Source organism: Cavia porcellus, unplaced genomic scaffold (genome assembly GCF_034190915.1).
Source record: "Cavia porcellus strain 051 isolate PalLab524CR breed Dunkin Hartley unplaced genomic scaffold, mCavPor4.1 scaffold_6, whole genome shotgun sequence".
NCBI classification, from domain to species: Eukaryota; Metazoa; Chordata; class Mammalia; order Rodentia; family Caviidae; genus Cavia; species Cavia porcellus.
This window is the reverse complement of record NW_026947489.1, coordinates 24,928,966-24,951,069: the sequence shown is the minus strand read 5'-3', so window position 1 is coordinate 24,951,069 and position 22,104 is coordinate 24,928,966.

Sequence of the window (22,104 nt, the reverse complement as noted above, 5' to 3'; positions counted from 1 at the left end):
TTTTTCAATGAAATGTCTTTCACTGATGCATGCTTAAAATATGCATGCTTTACCCCAAATCAAGAAATTCTACCTCAGCAAATGCAACCAAAAATTCTTACTTCTTCATTGGGGTCTCATGATTTTGTAACAATAGCATAAAAATACTTCCAGTTAAGTCTAGGGTGTCTCAGAATAATGAGAAATAATTATGATTATAAGACATAATCTGTGTTGAATAATTTTATAGTTCAAAATTCTGTTTAAATCTATGTAGCAAAACATAATTGGTCACCATGTATTATTCTTTTTATTTAGTGCTTCAGTCCAAGTAATTTTTTTTTTCTTTAGGGTATGTGTTTACACTCACGTACTATGCTGGTCTGTGGTTTTCTTCTTTGGATTGTCTTTGTCAGATTTCTGTATGAGACTAGAGTAGTGCCATAAAACAACGATTCTTATTTTGCTGTCTTCTGTTGGAGTTCAAATAGCAGGGAAATCATTTATGCTTTAAAGAATTGAAACATGGTACCATAAAACTGTCTGCATTTGGATTTTTAAAAGAGATCTATGATGGATTTTTCAAATTTTAAAGGTCCATTCATCCATTCAGATTTTCTTAGTCTTCACAAATAAACTTTAATGACAAAAACCCTTGAAAATCACATACTTCACTAGTTCATCAAATAAATTACCATAGATTTCCATACTGTTATCTCTCATAATGTTGCAATACCATATATATTTTGGCTATATCCACTTTATTAATGTTTACTTACAATATAGTTTTATTTTATTAGAATTTAGAATATAAAATGGTTCTCCAGCTTTTCAATTTGGTTTTAGGTTTGATTCCTTTGTTTTGATTTTCACAAATTCAGCTCTTGAATGTATATGTTAAAGCTAGTTTTACAGTTTATTAATGTTTATGATGCTATTAATTCCTTGTTTTTCCTGTAAGTTTATTTGATTATGTACTATCCAAATTCTTATACACAGTATTGATTTCAATTACACTAATTTTTTTATTCTATAACAATATAGCTAAAGCTCTGAATTTCCCAATGACTCCAGCTCTAATGTATTTTGATGTAACTGTTACTATTTTAAAAATGGGCCTACTTGTAAATTATACATCTGTTGAGTTCTTATTGAAACATTGTGGGTGAATTATTAAATTGAATAAAGCTAAAGATACTTTGTTTTAAATAAAAATAGTTGATAATAATCTGACATGACACAGTTATTTATTCATTAATTCAACAAGTATTTACTATTATCCATTATACTCATATAGTAATCCTATTAATAATGTGTTTTGTGGGTAGATATACACAAATATAGGTCTGAAATATATAAATAGTAATGTATAATAAAATTATATTAGATGTTTTAATATAGATATGCAAAGAAAAAGTAGGGAGAAATAATTAACCCACACATAATTATGTGTACCTGCTAGAGTTATTATAATTGCTTTCAATATTTTTCTTTTTGTTTACTACTATTTGCTAATTTCTTACAACTAAAGATATTGAATTTTGAATATTGTTGATTTTTTAAAAATGTGTTTATTTTTGCTATAGGTTGTTTATGTTTACTTTTCAGGGCAATAACACATAGCAGAAACTTGGGAATAAGGTTGTTATAAAAAGATAAAAATATGTACAATCTGTAAGTCCAAAATAAGCAAGGAATAAAATGAAATGAATAGTGGAATGTTTGACATAATATCTATTATGTTTCCAATAACATTATATTACAAGATATATTTATGTATGTTCATAAATTTTTATAACAAGACATTCTTAAGGAAAGTGACTTACAAAATACAGAATAGTTATATTTAAACATGTAATGAGATACTCATAAAAATTTAGAATCTATACAACAGAATTTTAACTGTTTATTTCTGAATTCTATAATTGTGCATTGCTTCTGCTCTTTTTACATGCATACTTTTTTCACAGTAAACTGAAATTCTCCACATTATTCTTAGTTCCAAAACTGTATAGATTTCATGCAGTCCCAATCAACACATCAACAGTATTCCTCACAGAAGGAAAGAAAACAGTCCCAAAACTCCTATGGAACCAGAAGAGACTCAGAATAGCAAAACTAATCCTGGGCAACAAGAGCAAAGCATGAGCAAAATAATTCTAGACTGTAAGTTATATTACATAGCTAGAGTGATTTAAAAAAAAAAAACAGCATGATATTGGCAGGGAAATAGCCATGCAGATCGATGAGACAGAGGATGTAGAAACAGCCTGAGGCACATTCAGCCATCTAATCTTTGACAAAGGGGCCAGAAACAAATGCTGGAGAAGTAATTTCTTCGTTAAATGGCACTGGGAAAACTATCCACATGCAGAATATGGGATCTAGATCCATAGCGCTCACTATGGCCAAATTAGAATCATAATGATTCAAAGATCTAAATGTTAAAACAGAAGCAATCTTCTGCAAGATAAAATAATTAAAACTCTTAAAGACACAGACATAGGCAAAAAGTAATAGAACCCCAACTGCACAATAAATAAAACCAAAAATGAACAAATGGGATCATATCAAATTAAAAAAGTTTTTGTCCAGCAAAGAAAAAAACTCAATGGAGTGAAGAGATAACCTACAAAACAGGAAAAAAATTGTGCCTGCTACTTCTCAGACAGAGGACTAACATCTAGAACACATAAAGAATTGAAAGTAATTTGACCTCCCAAATAAAAAACTCAACCAAAAAGTGCATAAATGAGATAAAAAGACAATTCAAAGAAGGAATAAAAACGACTATAAATACATTTAAAAAATGCCCAACATTGCTGGTCATTACTAAAATGCAAATTGAATCAACTTACCCCAGAAATATCAATTAGCATCAAGAAATCAAATTATAATAGATGCTGGAAGGACTGCGGGTGAAAAGGAGCCCTTCTGTATTTTTGGTGACTATGTAAACCCATACAACCACTATGGAAATCAGTGTGAAGATTTCTTAAAAAGCTAAAATGAAATTCCATTAGACTCAGCTATTTTCATCTTGGATAACTTCACAGAAGTTCTAAAGAAATCACATTGCAATGATACATGCATATGCATGTTTATAGCAATACAACTCATAACACCTAATCTTGGAAGTAGCCTGTATGTGCATCAATAGATGTATGGATAAAGAAACTGTGGCAGTTACATACAAAGCGGTACTGTGCTACCCTGATGGAAAGAAGGATAAATTCAACCCATCTGTAGGAAAGCAGATGCAACTTGATACCATATGTTGAAAGAAATAAATCAGACACATACTCTTGAGTATCTCATAATTTCTCATTTATGAGAAAACTAAAATTAAAATGAAAGATCTAAATAAAAGATATAAAGTAGGAAACAAGGAGATACCTTTTGCAAATGGAAAACCTAAGAGATAGCGTAAGGTAAAAGGGAGTGTAGGGGAAGAGAATGAAGAAAAAGAATGAAGATGAGTTATGTGCATGTATTAACTTCCCAAGATGAACGCAGTCCTTAGGTACTGCAAATCTGTACTTACAAGAAGTAAATATTTAGAACAAGGTAAACATGAAATATATAAAGGGGAAAACTAGGTACAACACTTTTTGCATAATATGACCACAAAGCAAAATATGCAAAAATAAAACTACTTAGAAATAAAGCTATAAAAAGTATATTAACTGATTTCTATAGATTGTGAGGATATAAATTATTTTTTTCTTTATTCTTTGTTTTCTAAATTTTCTATGATGAACATGTACTACTTTACAAAGATAAAGATAAAAAGCAAAATTTATACTTTGAAAGCTATTTCTGGAGTGTTTAAAACTTGTTAGTTTCAGAGAGCTACTATCTTTGCAAGAAAAGTGAGTTTATAGAAAACTGAGTCTGCTGAGATTTTTAAATTTTTATTTTCTATTTCTTTATTGGTCCAAAGTTCACTCCTATTAAATTTTTAGTGTGTAGCTTAAATCTTTCATGGAATGAGGTGAGATTTGAAGAAATAAGTAGCATCTTACAAAATAGTAGAAAAGCTCACAAATCTTCCTGCCCTTGAAGTAACAGCTAGACACAGGCAAAGGTCACCCTGGTCAGGCTGTCACAGGTGCTCTCTCGTCCTCTGCTACTCATACTTCCTGTCCAGGTGGGACGAAGGAGCTTCTGGAAAGTCACTTACTTTCTGATAGTGCTTTTAAGGGACTGTTTTCATGAAATTTACTATCTACAGTGTCTGACAGTGTCTTATATGATAAGTAGAAACAGACCCAGGATAAAAGACTGGAATTTTAGTCCCAATTCTACAACTTTTCAATTCTGAGACTTTAAATTAGTCAATAATCATGATATGACTTACTCAATCTTATTGTGGGGATTAAATGAAGCAACATACATTGTCTTTGTTACTTTCAAATTCCAAAGACCTACAAGTTAAAAGAGGAAAGGTTCGTTTTGACTCCAAGGCAGGGAAGCATGGCAGAGGGACAAAACAGAGGAGATATGGCAAGGCAGGCAGGAGACAACAATCACCAAACCTTCCAGATTTTTGTCCCATCTGAGATACAGATCTATCCACGGCTAGGGTTGGCCTTAGCATTATTCATACCCAGAACTATGATAAGTCAAGCAGTGGACTAATTTGGTTTTTATAAACCCTCAATACATATGCACACACCCTGGGTCCTGCCACCTCCAAAAAACCCCACCTATGAGTAGATGAGGCTTTAGGGGGACATCTACATCCAAGCCATAACACGTATCAAATTAAATGTTCACTCCAAGTTAAGTATTACGTATCCTGTTTAGATAACTCAAACCAAGCCTTAATAATTCTGAATTGTAGTTTAAATCTTAAGGGACACTGAAACTTCAAATGGAAGTCTTTTTCCCTGGCCTCATGATTTTTATAGTTTAATCTTGTTAATGTGTGCTTCTCATTGGCTCTGTTTATTCTGGAAACTCTGCCAATGTTTCAAAACCTGATGTGAAGCCTCAAAATGCTGAGTTTTGATATCTTATACCATAGTAGGTTAGTATTTATTGGCTGATACAGCTATCAGGTTCCTTAGATGTCTTTTATTTTCTGACTCATAAATCAGAGTTAGTATAGGTGGATTCTCAAGTCTCTTCTATTAAGAACAGTTCCCAAACTTTAAAATGTAGGGTCTTACCCAGGAGGACCAGAGAGAGGCCTGAGATACAGCAATTGTAACCAGCCCTAAGAGATGCCAGTGGTGTGTGTTTGTGGACCTCAGTTTCATAACAGGATCTACACGATGATTTTTCCATTCTACAAATAATGGGGTTGTGATAGCCAGCCTCTTCACTATTACTTCAAGTGAGATATGTAACCTTTGTTAAGTTTTACTTACATGAAAAATTAACATAGCAGCTATCTTCTAAGAATGTTGAAAGGATCTACCCAGAGGATGCCTGTGAGTTTTTGACAGCGATAGCAAGCACACTGTAGGGGCTGTATAGATTCTCCATCTCTCTTTCTTTGACAATGAGATGCAGTCTGTGTCTTGGACACTGACCTAAGTTAAGCATCATCTTCATATTGCTTGATGGTATAGGTGACTAGGCACTTGAGGTCAATAGGAGGTGTGTAGGACAGAATTTGATGTTAGAAGTCAGGACATATATACGGTAATCCTTCCTTATCCATGGTTTCAATTTCTATCATTTTAATTGACTGTGGTCAATAGCATTCCAAATATATTAAATGAAATTTTCAGAAATGAATAATAAATGTTTTAAATAACTCTAACTATAGTTCATTGCTATAATTGTTCTATTCTAATATTAGTCATTGGCATTAATCTCTTTCTGTGCCTAATTTATAATAATAAAATATTAAATAAATAACATGTGAGTGTTTCATAACAGACAGAGAGTTCTGGTCTAGCAAATGTTTCAAATTTTCCCTGGGGTCTTGGTTGTATGCTTTTTCCAAGGGTAATTTTGGGCTACTGTAATAGCTTACATTTGTTGAATAAAAAATATGAACCAAATCTGACTGATTTGAATTCCCTTATTCTTAATCCTTGTATCTCTTCTCTTGGCTCAGTTTTTTAAAGAAACATCTTTTCCAAACTTTTTTGGCCATATCATTTTTCATATTTGACTTCAATCCTGTACCCACATTTCAGCCCTGAGAGAACATGAAGAAGACCCATAAAATTTCCTTGGAAGGGAATTTGTTTTTAATTCAAAAATAGAATAAGGAAAAATGTAAGTATTGATGGTTTAAAAATAGCCTAGACTTGATCAGTAGTTTGCAGCTATGGCAAAAAAAAAATCTTAACAGTTAAAAAAACATACAGAGGAAAAGAAAATTCTCAAATAAATAAAGCTAAAGCAGCTTAGTGAGTTTGTGTTGTCTGAGGAGGAGAGGTAATCCACTTCCTTCCATGGTTTAATATTACCTGCTTCCTATCTGGACCATGAAGGGTAAATGATATAACCTTAGGCATCCTTGTTACCATAAAAATGCTTTACCCACCTCCCCTGGCTATTTGAGGTCATGTTTCTCAGCTAAATAACTGATAGAATCTTGTTTTTAAAACACTGTAAACAAGTAGGATTATGATGGAATTAAAAAGCGATTTGTCTGTGGGTTTTTTTCCTTTATGTTACAGAATGAAAATCTGAATTCTTCATTTCCACTCATGTAATGATGAGTTTAGCATAAAGAGTTCCCAGGTAGGAGGTGGCCTCTTGTGCCCAAAGGCTGTATTTTTAGGGAAAATGAAAAAACAAACGCTTATTTTTAGCCCTGAAAATGTGATCATCCCTGGTTTGAAATGTGCTTTACATTCTGTGGGCAGGAGTTCATTGGCACTGGGTCTGTTGTGTAACTGAGGAAACCATTGAGTGCTGTGAAAACACAGTAATGTAAAAGCCAGCCCATGATGCAACCGGCTGACTGGAGACCCAAGAAGCAGAGTAGAGGACAGCGGAACCGAGGGTCCACAGGAAACTAAAAGAGGCCCTCAAAGACCACGAAGCCCCAATCCAGACATTGTTCAGTCACTTGGGAAGAAGAATTCAAATTCAGACAAACAATTGCATTTACAGAAGAAGAGAATATTTTGCCTGTTTAAACAAAAATAAATTTTTGCTCCCTGTTTGAAATGACAAGAGTCTTTGAAGTCTCATGTTTCTCTCTTTCAGTGTCCTTGTTTGAAACAGATTCCCAAAATTTGAAACTTAGAGATGAAGGACAATTCCTGGAGAGAGGGTAAACGCATTTTGAGAGTGAATTAATTGTGGTCTAAAAGGAAAACAGATCACATTTGATTGGGAATAGGGTCCTTGATACTCATAATGACTCACTTGATCCTTTGGTTCTCTGGGTGGCATATTTGCAACTCTTGAACATTTTATTTTTCTTTTGATACAAAAGCACTACCAGTGAACTTCATTATAATACTTGAGATCATCAGTACCAAGGCAGGTCTGGAGAGATTAGAGGCAGAAAGTCTTAACATGCAAGCCACAGATATTCTCCCGGGTTGGAAGGGTGGACTGCAGTGGCCTAGAGGCCTCCCCTAGTGAGCACAGCTCTGCAAAGCTGGGATCATAGGACGCGCCCCACCCTCTGCAGCCAGCTGCCTCCAAAGCTGGACGGAGCCTGGGGCCTCCCTGAGCTCCTCCTTCTTGCTTCTAGAAAAAAATCTCCAGCTGTTTTTTCTCTTCCAGGAGTCATATCCTTTTCTCCTTCATCCTCAGGATGTTTTATTAACCATGTGTTCTGCTGCCTCCAGTCAATGCACAGGCAATGTGAGAAGAGGAAACTCAAATAGCTCATTAGCGGGCTTGGAAACACGAGAAAATAAACTCAAGAAATTCAAAAGAAGGAAATACTGAGATAAACATTGAAATTAATGACAAGGATTCCTCCCAAACCTGAGAAATGATTGGAGCAGCAAAACCAAAATTTGTTTTCTGTAATAATTAATTAAACAGAAGTGGGTGAAGAGGACCAACCTTAACAATGTTAAAGCACACATAACATTAAATTTTTTTAGAAGCCTTGACACCTGGATAAATGGTATGTTTGAAAACCACAAAATGTCAATATGGAAAACTCAAATTTGAAAACATAGTTGAAATAGGTATATTTTTCCCCTGGGAAATAGAAAATCAAATGTACAAGGCTGTAAATAATCATTACGTTTGTAATTCCAGGTCTCCCCCTCTGGATCTCATTTTGTCTCCTGTAAAAACTCTGCCACACACCGGCTGGCCGGGATGCTCCAGCAGTCTCTTTTCTTCACCAAAGTTTCTCACTGTCATAAATAGTGAGGAGAGAACAGGAGACACATGAGCCAGCCAATGTCATTAGCCACTTCTACACCGTGTCTCAGACACTGTCACCAACCTCATGCATTTTCCAAGTCCCAACACTAGAAATACTTTGCAATTATCTCCATATTGCTTTCTGCTTCTCCACAAGGTGTCAGTGATTTATGCATGATCCCCTGATTTCCTAGAGTTCAGGGATTTTATTTTCTATATATATACACTAACACTGTGTGATTTCCACCTCCAAGTTAAGCAGTTGTACTGCAGATCAGTGCCTCCAACTTTACCTGCCTCTGTATAGAAAAACCTCCCCAGCAGATATGCAGCAAAAGGCAAACTTGATTATCTCAGTATAGTCGTATTAGAGTTTTGCTTGTGTTTTACTATATGGATTTCTATTGTTCTCAGGTTTTCATCTTGAACCGGTGTTATATTTTCAATTTTTTTATTCTTACTCCAAAATAAAGAAAATAATATATCTTCTTTTTAAAATGTATCTCTGATATCTTTTCTGGAGATCATTCTTGTACTTTTTCATGTGTATCCAAGCATATCTTTTCTTTGAATTTTGGGAGTCCTCTTCAGTGAGTGTTTTTTTGGGCTGTTGTGATTGCCTCAGTGTCCTGAATCAATTCGAGTTGTTGACTTTTCACGGTTTTTCTGACTTCTGGAAATAACCGGAAATCAGACAGCTGCAGGCCCGCTGAGTCAGGTGGATAAGAACACATGATAAGCATTTGATGAACCTGACTTTCCAATGGATGACACCCAGTAGCAGTGTTCACAAAAGGTGCAGCATTCACTGCACTTTTGATCACATCTTCTGAAGACTTTCAGAAAAGAGGACTTTAAAAACTGCTTCAGAAGGTTGTAAAATGGTAGTGCAAGTGTGGAGCAGTGAGGGGGAGTAGTTCGAGGAGGATTAGTGGCAATGTGCCTTTTACCGCAGTAAATATTTTGTTTAAGCCTTCACTGTACACTGATAATACCTAATATTTGTATTTTCACATGGGAGTGCACTCATGTGACTCCCTAAGCTAGAAACTGAGAAATGGAATAGCTGAGTAACAGAGTATATATATTTTCCTTGTTATCTACATTGTCAAAAAAGTATTCTGGAATACAACAGTGGTAATTAAGTGTGTTAATTTCTTTACAACATCAGTATTTGCTACAATAAACACATTTTACTCTGATGAATGAAAGTTACCTTTGTTCTAACTAATATACTCTCAGTTGCTCATATTGCATCTTTTAGGACTGGACTTCATTACTTGCGGTCACTTTTCCATTAGGTACTTTTATTTTTGAAATCAGAATATGGTTATATGTTGTGAATATTAATTTTGTTCCTCAGTACACCTTTTCATAATTTACTCAAAAAAAGATCTGAAGCTGCTTAACTTTCTAAGTCCCTCTGTGTCCAAAATGTCTGTTATTTGGCATTTATATTGCAGTGGTGCTTTCTGGCAGAGAGGCTCTCTTTTCCTCCTCTGGGTGCCACAGGGGTGGCACAAACCTCGCTCAGCGTTGGTGCCGGATACCTGCAGATGCTCAGGTCTCTTCTATAACATGCTACAGTATTTGCATATAACCTATGTACATCCTCCCACATGCCTGAAGCCATTTCTATTTATTTATAACACCGAATAAATGTAAGCACTATGGAAACAGCTTTCGCACTGTACTGCTTGGGGAATATGGGCCTGAAGAAGATGTCTACTCTTGGTCAATACAGCTGCAGTTCTTTGTAGAATATTTCTCATTGGCTCCTGGTATCTGCAGATGTGCAGAGCAGACAAGGACACCCAGTTGTACATGGTCTCCTCTCTCCAATGCTGGTCTCCTGCTGCACGCTGCTTTGCCCAACATGGAGAAACAGAGGACATATAACCTGTGCTACCCTCTGGTGTCCTAAATAAACACCTAGTGGTGATGGTGGCCAAGAGCAGCCCTCTGGGCTGTCTGACACTAGCCCGCCTTCCTCACATGTCCTCCCTGCATGCACTGGGACAGTGGTTTCCTTCTGCAGGTTCATCTCATTCTTTCATACTTTCAGAAATCCTGTTACCATAAAGGTCTTCTCTTCCGTTGTACATGTCATTGGTGTTGATTGTTCATACAGATTTTTCTCATTGTGATTAGACAGTTGGTCATGCAGTATGTGCTTCTGTTAGCCATCTTCAGTCAAAATTCCATTGTGGTTTTAAAAAGTCATTAACAAAAACAAAGTACAAACAAAAGTATAAGTCACAGATCATTATGTTACCCCCTTAAAATAAAGATACTTCATCCACAAAGTCTTTCTATCCTGTGACACCCTATGTTTAGAGCTCAAATCACTTCTGAGAAGCAAATCTGATGACTCCCATTCTCTCAAGGTGCAGAGCCCATGAGGGAATAGGAAAAAAGTTGTAAACTAAGTGTGATTAAAATCCATTACTTCACGGTATCACCCAGAGAAAGGTGCTGCCCAAAACTCTCGTCTAATTAGTCATTTTAATCAGGTATCTTCCATAATAACAACTAGCGCTATATTCCATAATGAGCAAATTCATATTCATCAGTCTATTTATTCTGCAAAACAACCCTGTAAGGTAAGGATTATTTTTATCATACTTTAAACAGAAGAACTATTTTAATACTCTAAGCACACAGCACTTATCCCTCCCCTGTGCACAATCAGCCACCACAAAAGCACAGTTGGTTGAATTTTTATGTGGCCTCCCATACAGGAGAGTCAGGAGTCCCAAATGACTCTGTAAACAGAAGCCAGGCTCAGACTCTTCTCCCAAATCTATTGGTGAGAGCTAAGAGCTGCAATTTGCTAATTATATTCCTGAATATTTTATATTCAAGAAATCACTGATCTCATAAGACCAGGGAAAGAGGGTTCACAAGACCAGAGAAAGTGACCCCTACTTAAGCAAAGTGCAGAAAAGTCAAGATTGGAATCCAGGCAGGATGGCTTCAGAGTTTGTACTCTAAACCATAAGTAGGCAAAGCACACCTGCTTTTGTATGGCTGCAAGATGAGGGTGATGGTGGTGGTGGTGGTGGTGGTGGTGGTGTGTGTGTGTGGTGCAGACAATGAATCTCAAACCAATTCTTGTGAATTCTAGGCAAATGTTCTACCCTTGCACTAGATTCCCAAACTGTTTATCTGTATTTTTACTGTCTCGTAAAAACACACAGAAAGCATGCAGATTATATATGGCCCTAAAAGTCTAAATATTAACTATTTGGATCTTTATAGAAGAAAGTTCTGCTGCCCACTCTGAATCTCTGTGCTACACAGACCATCAGAGGAGGGCCAGCTTCTGACCTCTGTTTAAAGAACAGCCTCCCAATCTTGTTGGGTAGGGATAGGAGCTTCAACATAACAATCCCAGCAAGGGAAGAGACCTGTGTCTAGTTCATTGATTTGGATCCAAACGCTATTTTATGCCTTTGAATCTTAGGTTCAAAGAACTTCCTAAAATTCACTTGGGACTTTTAAAGAAATTTAGACCTATTTGATTTTCAGGTATTCTCTTCCAGAATTACCTGAGGGTTTTGTTCTAAATAGATGGCAGAGCAGAGTGAATTAGTATTCATCACTCCTGGTCACATAAAGACTGTGTGGCTTCAAAGTTTATCCCAGGGGAGGGTGTGGCAGGAAGAATTAACATCTTGATGTGCTTTGGATGCTTGGTACCTGCAAGGCCTTTAACACACTAAGCTGGTGTCACATGAGTGATGGATGTGAGAAGGGAAGACCTAAAGAGAAGGCAGAGGATCTGTCTGCGCTTCACCTCCTCCATCTCTAAGCCTTTTCTCTCCCAATTCCTATAAAAGGTCATGTCTGCACACCATTAAACCCTGGGGTCCAAGAACAGTTGGAGCACATATGTGCAAAATTTGGTATAAAAGAGTATGTATGGGAATGGGGTCATTTTTGACAGATTGGTAAATATAGTGTAAGATAGACATAGGTAGACAGATAGATAGATAGATTGATCTCTCTTGGAATGCATATATACAAAACAGACTAAAACCAATCTAAACAAAGAATAAGAGTATTACTGGACTTCACAACATGATGATAGGAAATCAACAGGGCTACCATAATGTCTCTTTTTCTTCAAAGTAGTGGTTCATATCATCATGCATAATACAATCAGCTCTTATAAACTCTTTAGGAAAAGTACTAGGCATGTATAAGCCTCCATAAGTACGTCTATCCTTTCTGTGTTGGACGTAAAAACAAAACACAAATTGTTTGAAAAACAAGAAGACAAACAATAACAAACAGCTCAAAATAATGACAATATAGGCTTTCAAAACAAAATGGTAGGAACATAAGGTTGTTATTTTGCATAGTAATCTTCAAAAGAGTTCCTAATATTACCAGATACAAACATGAAAAATTGATTTAATCCTATGAATGTTAACTGTTTTGTTCCAAGAACTAATTTGTAGCACAATCATCTTAGCTATCTTGAGTGTATATACAAATTTATATCTTTTTTCTCTTCTCTTCCTTTTTTTCTCCTTTTCCCTGAGTTATTTTCTCCTTTGAGAAGATTCTTAGCCTTCCACAATATTTATTGAGAATTTTGGATCTTATTTACTCTTACAGTTTCTTCACTAGGGAGACAATACAGTATTTATATTTGTGATTTTGATTTATTTCACCTATGAGTATGGTCCCAAGTTTCATCCATTTACCTATAAAAGCCTCAATGTGATCTTTCTTTATAGCTAATTAGTACTTCATTGTATAAATGTATCACATCTTTTTTTATTCATTCCTCAGGTGATGGGCATTTAGGTTGTTTCCAGGATTTTGGTTATTACAAATCGTGCTGCAGGGGTCCCGGCATTCCTGGGATGAATCCCATTTGGTCACGGAATATAAACTTTTTGATGATTTGCTGCATTGTGTTTGCCAATATTTTACTGACAATTTTTGCATTTATGTTCATTATGAAGATTGGCCTGTAATTTTCTTTTTTGGTTGGGTCTTTTTTCTGGTTCTGGTATTAGGATAATACTTGCTTCCAGAAATGAATTAGAGAGAATTGCTTCCCTTTCAATTTCATTGATGACTCTGAGGAGTGTCAGCATTGTCTTCCTTGAATTTGTTGTAGAATTCAGCAGTGAATCCATCAGGACCTGGGCTTTTCTTTGTTGGTAAGGTTTTAATTACCTTTTCAATTTCATTAATTGAAATTAGGTTATTCAGCAGTTTTACATCTTCTTGATCCAGCTGTGGTAATTCATATGTTTCTAGGAATCTGTCCATTTCTTCTGTGTCATCAAGCTTATGAGAGTAGAGGTTTTCAAAATAGGTATTGATGATCTTCTGTATTTCCACAGGACCTGTAGTGATTTGACCCTTTTCATTCCTTACTGCATGAAGTTGAGTTTTTCTTTTCGTTTTTTAATAAGGCTGACTAGGGGCTTATCAATTTTATTTATTCTTTCAAAAAACCAACTCTTTGATTCCTTAATTCTTTGTATTGTTTTCTTAGTCTCTATTACACTAATTTCTGTTTGATCTTCATAATTTCTTCCCTCTTTTTGCTTTGGGCTTGACTTGTTCTTTTTTTAGATATTTGCAGTATAACATCAGGTTGTTTTTCTGCTTTCCTGATGTGAAAATTCACTACAATAATTTACTTCTAAGGACTGCTTTCATCGTATCCCACAAGTTCTGCTAGGTTGTATTTGTATTTTAATTTGACTGTAGATATTGTTTAATTTCTTCTTTAATTTCCTCTGTGACTCACCGATTGCTCAGGAGTATATTATTTAATTTCCATGTGTTTATGAAGTTTTTGCAGCTCCTTTTACCATTAATTTCTAATTTCATGGCACTATGATCAGATAACATGCATGGAATAATTTCAATGCTTCCGCATTTACTTACGCACGTTCTGAGGGCAGTATATGATCTATTTCAGAGCACGTCCATGTGCTGCTGAGAAGAATGCGTATTCTGACGTTGTTGGGTGGAACACACTGTATAGTCCACCAAGTCCATTTGTTTACAAGTTTGATTTAGTTCAATTATTTGTTTGCTGATTTTTCTGTCTGATTGATCTGTCTCTTTACGTTATTGCTTATTTGATTTTTCATTTCTATTAATATTTGTTTTATATAGCTGGTTGCTCCTGAATTTGGTGCATATATATATTTAAGTTTGTTATCTCTTCCTCTTGAAGTTTTCCCCTAACTAGAATGTAGTCACCTTCTTTATCTCTTTGATCATTCTTGATTTGAAGTTCACATTATCTGCAAACAAAATAGTTACTCCTGCTTTTTGTTTTTTGTTTTGATTCTTGTTGCATGAAGTATTGTTTTCATCCTTTAACTTTCAGTCTATAAATCTCCTTTAGGATTAGATGAATTTCTAATATACAGCTTATGGTGGAGGTTGTTCTTGATCCATTCTGCCTATCTGTTTCTTTTAATTGGTGAACTGAGGCCATTTATATTAGTGGCTATAACTGAAATATATTGGTTTATTTTTGTCATGGGATCTTTGTGCTGTTGGTTCTTTACCTTTCCCCTCTGTTTAATTGTTTGCCTTGCTTAGTGTTTTTTTTTTCTGTTGGTGTTCTTGAAGTTGTAATTATTTTTATGTCTGTCTAGAACATCTTGCAGTATTCTTTGCAGGATTGGTTTGGTGGTCATGAAGTTCTTTAGCTGTTCTTTGTTATGGAAGTATCTTTTTTCTCCATCAATTTTTAAGGACAGTTTTGCAGGGTACAACAATCTGGGTTGAAAATCATTTTTCTTTAGGATCTGAAATATCTAACTCCATGCTCTTCTTGACTTCATTGTGTATGTTGAGAAATCTGCTGTGATTCTGATGGGCTTTCCTTTATAGGTGATCTGTCTAATAGTTTTTAATATTCTCTCTCTAATAGCTTTTAATATTCTGGGTGTAGCTTTATTTTGGTTAGGGCTCTTTGGAGTTCTATATGCTTCACTTATCTATATGTCAGTTTCCTTTCCCATGTTTGAGAAATTGTCAGCTATTACTTCTGCAAATAGTCTATTGATATCATTTGTTTTGTCACTTTTTTTGTTTACACCTATCAATCTTATGTTGCTTTTCTTTGCATCATCTTGCAGCTGATGAATTATTTTCTGATTCCTTCTTATTTTTAAAATATCTTTGCTTTCTTGTTCGCTAGTTGCATTCTTGGCTTTGAGGTCTGAAAGTCTATCTTCACTTTTATTGAGGCATTTTTGCCAACTTTCAAAGGAATTTTTGATTTCCCGTATATCTCGTTGAATCTGTTTCATGCATTCTGTTTCTTTCTTGTATTGTTTCCATCCTTTCAGTGCTCCTCAATCTTTTTAACTATGTCTTCTTTAGATGTGTTCAGAATTTCTTTATTACATTCATCATTTCTTCTTTTACCTGGGACATTACTTCTGATCTAAGTTTCTTTACAGCTTCCTGGAGCTGTTTCTTTACTTTAGTTGCTATCATTTCAGAAGCTTCAGGTGTATGGCTTACATTTTCTTCTATGTCCATATCTCCTAGGCTTATTTGGGATAGGGTGAAGGTTTGAGATTGCATTTTGCTTTTTTGTTTTGTCATATTCCTGTATTCCCCTCAAGAAGCTGAATGCAAGGTCTCAGTTGTTTTTTGAGTTGAGAATATCCATCCATACTGCAGGGAGTTTCCCCAGTTGAGTGGAGGGCGTTAGTCAGGCTTTACCAGGTCCCTAGTGGCACATTAAGCTCCTCAAATGTGAGACATACTCTGGGAAGGCCTTGACCATACCCCCACATGGTACTCTGAAGCTCCCTACATGCTTGAAGTTGCTGGGCCAGACTCTGATAGGTTCTGAATGACATACCCAGGCTGAACAGCTAGAAGAAGAATATTATGCAGGCCTTTAGCTCATGCCACATGGTGCACCAAAGCTCCACAACCACTTGGGGTCACTGGGTAGGGCCCTATCAGGCTCCTGGTGATGTGCTGAGGTTGTTCAGCTGGATGAGGTTCAAAATGTGCAGTTTTTGGTTCACAACATGGAGCACAGGTGGCTCCCTGACCACTGGGGGTCACTGGCCCCAAGGGACCTATCTGAAGGTCTTCCAGTAATTGAGGATGCTGGGCGGGGTCCTACCAGGTTCTGAGCGATGTGCAGAAGTTGCTCAGCTGAATGGAGATCACTGTGCTGCATTTATTGTTTCTGATAAATTTTAATTTGATAAGCAAGCAATGCCTTGTAACTGTATGTCATAGCACTGTCATGTAATCACAAGTGAGCCACTGGTTCTCCCTTACTCTCCTCCCACCCCCTTTTTTCTATCTCTCTCTTCATCTTTCTTTCTGCTTGGGATTGTGAGCAAATCTCTTAACAGCAAGAGATTTTAGAGATCAGTGGATGAGAAAAAGGTAGAAAAATCTCTCACTTCAAAGGAGATAAGGGAGATGTGTAATGTGGAAAAACTGCAAAACTTTGTAGAAAAGCACCACCTAAATAAGGCTACAGCAGTGAATCTGGTTATTGACAATGCAATATCACATTTCTGCAAAATCCTCAAAAGGAGGCAAAGCAAATGTCATGGAACAGGTTCCTTGTTAAATTTACAGGAAAAGAAAAATATTTCATTGAGCCAACAGGTAACAGTTACTCTGTTAGTAATAGGAAAATTTGCCCTATACACTAACTCTCCTCTCTCTTACCTCCCTCACACCAGTCATGAAGGTTTTCAAAGTTCAGTTCAGGTTAATTTTATTTTTTTTGCTTTGTATTTTCTTTTTTATTCTGTGTTATATTACAGTATTGTAAGCATTTTATATGAATATTTTGGTGTTGGAGTATGAATCATCTGAGCTTCTATTATTTCTTATGGGAAATTCACTTTGATATATAGGTGCTTTGAATTGCAAGCTTGTTTTCAGGACAAATTATGGTCACAAACCAAGGTTTATATACATATTCACACATATCAGGATGAGTAAGAACTATGAGTTGTGCTAGGGAAGCTTGTCTATGACCTGAAGAAGCTGTGTTCCAAGAAGATAGCCAATGAGTTCAGTTTGCAGGTTTGCACGTTTTCATCCCCCCCATGTTTATTGTCTTAAATAATCACCAGACTAATGATATTTCCAGCATGTATCAGAGGACCTGTGGGTCATCACGGTGTCCCAAGAAGCTGAAAAAGAACAGCAGTGAAGGAACCCCCTTGTGACCATGAGAGAAGGGTTCCATCCCCCAGGAATGAAAACGAAACAAAGCATATTGAGAACTGAAAGGCTCATCTTTCCACTTCTAAATATACAGCCTTTTAAAAAAGTTATACTATTAAATTTTCTCAGTTATAAATTTATTGTAAATTAAAACTAAAAAAGCAGATATCACTGTATTGTCATGATAGCACCTATCCTTTCACTATATGTTTCTAAAGTTTTGATTGTAGTATATACGTAATTTTTTATTCCTTATTTCACTGCATGTATCACCATTATTTAACATTTGTTGTAAATATTTTTTGTGGTTATATTATATGCCAAGGGAAATCTAGCATCATTTAGTGATCTGTTTAATTACCATTGAAGATAAAAGTTGCTTGCAGTGTTTATGATTTTTAATGACTTTTATAAATACTTTTATGAATCAAGATCATAAGATTAGTTTGTCATGCTAGAGTTCTAAAATTAGATGCACTGTATGGACCTTTTCTAAGGCTTTTTGCTTTACATGGTTAAAATATTTTCTATATTTGTTCTTTTCACTGGAGTTTTCCTGTTTCATTGGTTTTGTGCTTATTACTAATAAATTTGCAAACTTTATTAGATTTTATGAAATGCAGTTTTTCTGGAGAAAGCATATGTATGGTACAATGTGCAGAGTGTGCTTGGGAGCTAGAGACCAAGGCGTGGAGCCTGACTCTGTTACTCAATGGATGACTGATGTCAAGACAGGTCACTCAGCTCCTCCCATCCTTGAGTTTCGCCACCATTGAATTTGGGATTGTGGAGTGTGCTTTGAACAGTTGTTATGAAAATCAGAGTGAACATGTGGGGTTGAGGGGAAGAATAGACACCATGGTGCCAGCTGACGTGCTTGGCTTTGTGTCCCTTCCATTCTGATTCCCTACTCACATCCATCTCCACCTTGCTTGCAGGTACTTTTTGTTGAGTTTACCATCTTATTGTTTTAAATGTCAAAACCATTCTTCTGTGGCCCTTTCTGATGGATTTTGGTGTAGAGGCCAGGATGTTGGGTTCCGTGGCTGCTGCTTCTAATGACATGTGGCCACAGGCACTGGGGTAGAAACCAGACGGGTCCCAAGATACTGGGCAGCTACCGCACCACCATGGGCCATGCTGAAACATAGTTTGGTTGAAGCAGAAGCAGATGAGCTACTGGAATGGAGGAAGAAAATCAGCAGAATGCTGTAACTTTATACTGATGTTTAATCTACGGAACTAAAAAATGAAGCTGGCCAAACATTTAAATACAGGTCCAAACACCAAGTTTGCCTTACAGCAATCACGCATGTGGAAAATCAGGCATCCCAGAATGGAGAAGGCTGCACAGGGCTCATTTCCTCACCACAGCCAGCAGATGTTTGCTATTGCTGAGTGAATGCATGATCATAACATCCAAGTAGTACATGTGGCTCATTCACACAGAGGAAGGCTAGGTTTCAGCACAAGCGTGTGTTACCCACAGGCTATGCATGTACAGATTCTTGTCTGTCATGTTAAACACTGTGTACATCTAGAGCAGTCTACTTACACACACAAATACTCATGAATGTTCAGGTTACACAGTCATGATCAAAATTTTTTGCAGGTGATTGCACATATATTTCTGATTATAATAAAATTATAAAATATCTGTAAAATTATATTTTCATGTTCATATTTGTTTTTGGACATATGTATCTATTATGTATACTCAAAATATATGGGTCTATATATAAGTATAGATAGATGGTTTGCATATTAAGGATTTTTTCTAAGGAAGTGTTTATTAATATAATCAAATGTATACTAAAAGCTCACATGTGTCTACATCTGTATTTTGTAACCACGAGGTGGTTTTTCAATTGCCTTTAAGCAATGTACTTAGAGAACTCCCAAAATTAAATATATGTGAACATTTTTACATTTAAATAAATGAATATTACAAATTTGTCAACTATTTGTGATAATAAGTGCTGTTAAGAACGTCTCCTGGTAGGTATTATAAAACACAGACTCCTTTTATCTGCTCTCTCAAAGTGATGACAAGGTTTTAATAGCAAATTAAAAGGTAACTACTTTTGGAAGAGTCTTATATAATGGAGAGAACATTTTAAGATTTGACGTTTGGAAACATTTTGTTATTATGTAATTTTGTTCCTAAATACTACATAGAAATGTTGCCCATAAGTACATTCAGATCTGCAAGTTTAAAAACACAGAAATGAAATTTTCTGTTTGAATATTGCAGTAAGCAGTTTCAGTGCGCTCAACCATTTTTTTTTACATCTATGACAACACAAAACCAAGTGACAAGTTTAACACAGCAACCACTAATTTCCCTTAGGTAAGATGACAATATACTGGCCAACTTTTGAAAAATAAGAATGTACTTTGTAAAGAGTATTCAAAAGAAAAAAATGTGGCAAACTTAGTAAAACAAAACACACTGTTTCTGTTAGTATGAATCCTAGCAATAGCTCTTTAGTCCTAAGAGGCAACAAAATATGTTAAAATGGACTTAAAGCCATCATTAAAAACAGTATTTTTAAATATCAGTGCCAAAATGTTAAACAATCCTCAAAAATGATGTATCTCTTTGTAAAATATTAATATTTAATAATGAATCAGTAAGCATAAAATAAGTTGTATAATTCAAAACATACTTTTAATAATTTAATTCATCTTTTCTTATTCTTTAAGGTTTTTCTATTTGATATAAAACTGACATATCTTTGTAATGTGTGCAATTTATAGATATATTTACTTAAACATAATACACAATAAAATTCTGATTCTACACACAGTATACTACATGTATGTTGTAACATGTATAATACAACACATAATACGTGTTACGTAGTCACACTTCTGTTTCCATAGGTTCCACATTTGCTGATTTGACCAATCAGGGATCAAAACTGTTCAGTAAAAATTACACCAGTGCTGAACATGTTCAGACTTTTCCTTTGTCCTTATTCCTTAAACATGACATTGTCATGATTTATATAATACTACACTGTACTGTGTGTTCTAATTACTTTAGAGATGATTTAAAATCTATGAAAGCATACTTATTAAGGAAGGGTAGTGCTTAGATTATAGTGTAAATATTACAGCATTCTGAACAGAACCTGAGCATCCATAGATTTTGGATGTGCAGGGTCCTAGAATCTACCCCTTGTAGATGTATGTAGTGATTGAGGACGGATCAAGGGTGTGTCTGAAAAATCACTGCTTTAAGCAGAACAAGTCATGAGAGACCCAGTTTTTCTCTGCATATAGGTGGATAGTTTAATACTTATTATACACACACACAGAGCAAATCACAGGAACCTTTCATTTGATGGTCTTAAGAAGTAATACTCTCTTATTGCTGTAGTGCCACAATAAAGGGAAGACCAAAATGTTCTTCCTTTCACTGTTATCCAGGTCTTAATAAGATGCTGACTTGACTTTCAGCCTGGATTCTTAGCAAAGATGAGAAACTGAAGGGATCCAATGTTAAGAGGTATGGAAATTTTGAAATGCATTAAAAATAGTGCTGTGCTGGTAAGTTTTACGACTGTTTCTAAAACAAAAGCTTGATTTGAAGCAGTTGCCAGTTTCTATGGTGTAAGTGCTTCCACCTGGCCAGTTTGACGTTCCTGTGATGAAGCTGCTGAGCACTGCAGCTGGAAGGGAGGTGCGAATCAGCTCTTGCAAGACAGGATGAACTGGCTGTGGGCCACATCATCGGAAAAAATAAAAATGAATGCAATATTAAAATAGAGGGTGACATACTGGTGACTGAATCCTCATCCTCAGTATCAAAGAATAGAGGGAATGTGGATATAGAGTCAGAAGACTTAAATTGTGCCCCAAGTCAATCACATATTAATTCTGAGATCTTGCGTCAATCATGACACCACGCTGGCTCTCAGCATCCCCATCTGTACAGTGAGAGTCATGACAGCCATCCCATCTGCTCTCCAGGCTCATCCTAAGGACCAGATTCAAACCAATGTGCAAGTGCTGTGCACATTTAAGAATGAACTTCTCAAAGTTTTCCTGCCTCTCGGGCAGCCAGTCTCAGATCTGGACACAATGATGTTGTCAGAAAGGTAAATACTCAAGTGCATGAATCGTGAAAAGATAATGAAGAAAGCATAAATAATGAGTCCTCTACCAAAGGAAAGCTGGGCTCAGTGCCTCCTGCAATTAAGGCTCCCAGCACATTTTGCTTTTCCTGATTTCTGTAATCATAAGCAGGTCTATAATTAACAGCTTACCCCCTTTGAATGAGCAAAAAACTATTTGCTGAAGGCAAAGACTTGATAATATGTACACAAATATGTATCGTCCTCTGATATACGCCATTCTCAAGACCAGTTTGTGAACAGCCTATACACCAAACCCCTGCTGCAGGAAATGCTAGAGGTGCTCACTGGCTGGCTGTCGACCACCTTGTGGGATGTGTATTATTAATGGCAGCGATTGCTTTCTGACCTCCTTGCCATAATCCATTGCCATCCATTAAGGCACTGCATTATCCATGCTAGCAAAACGTGAATCATACATGAAATATTTATTTAAAAAATCATAAAGTACTTCACATTAAAAAAC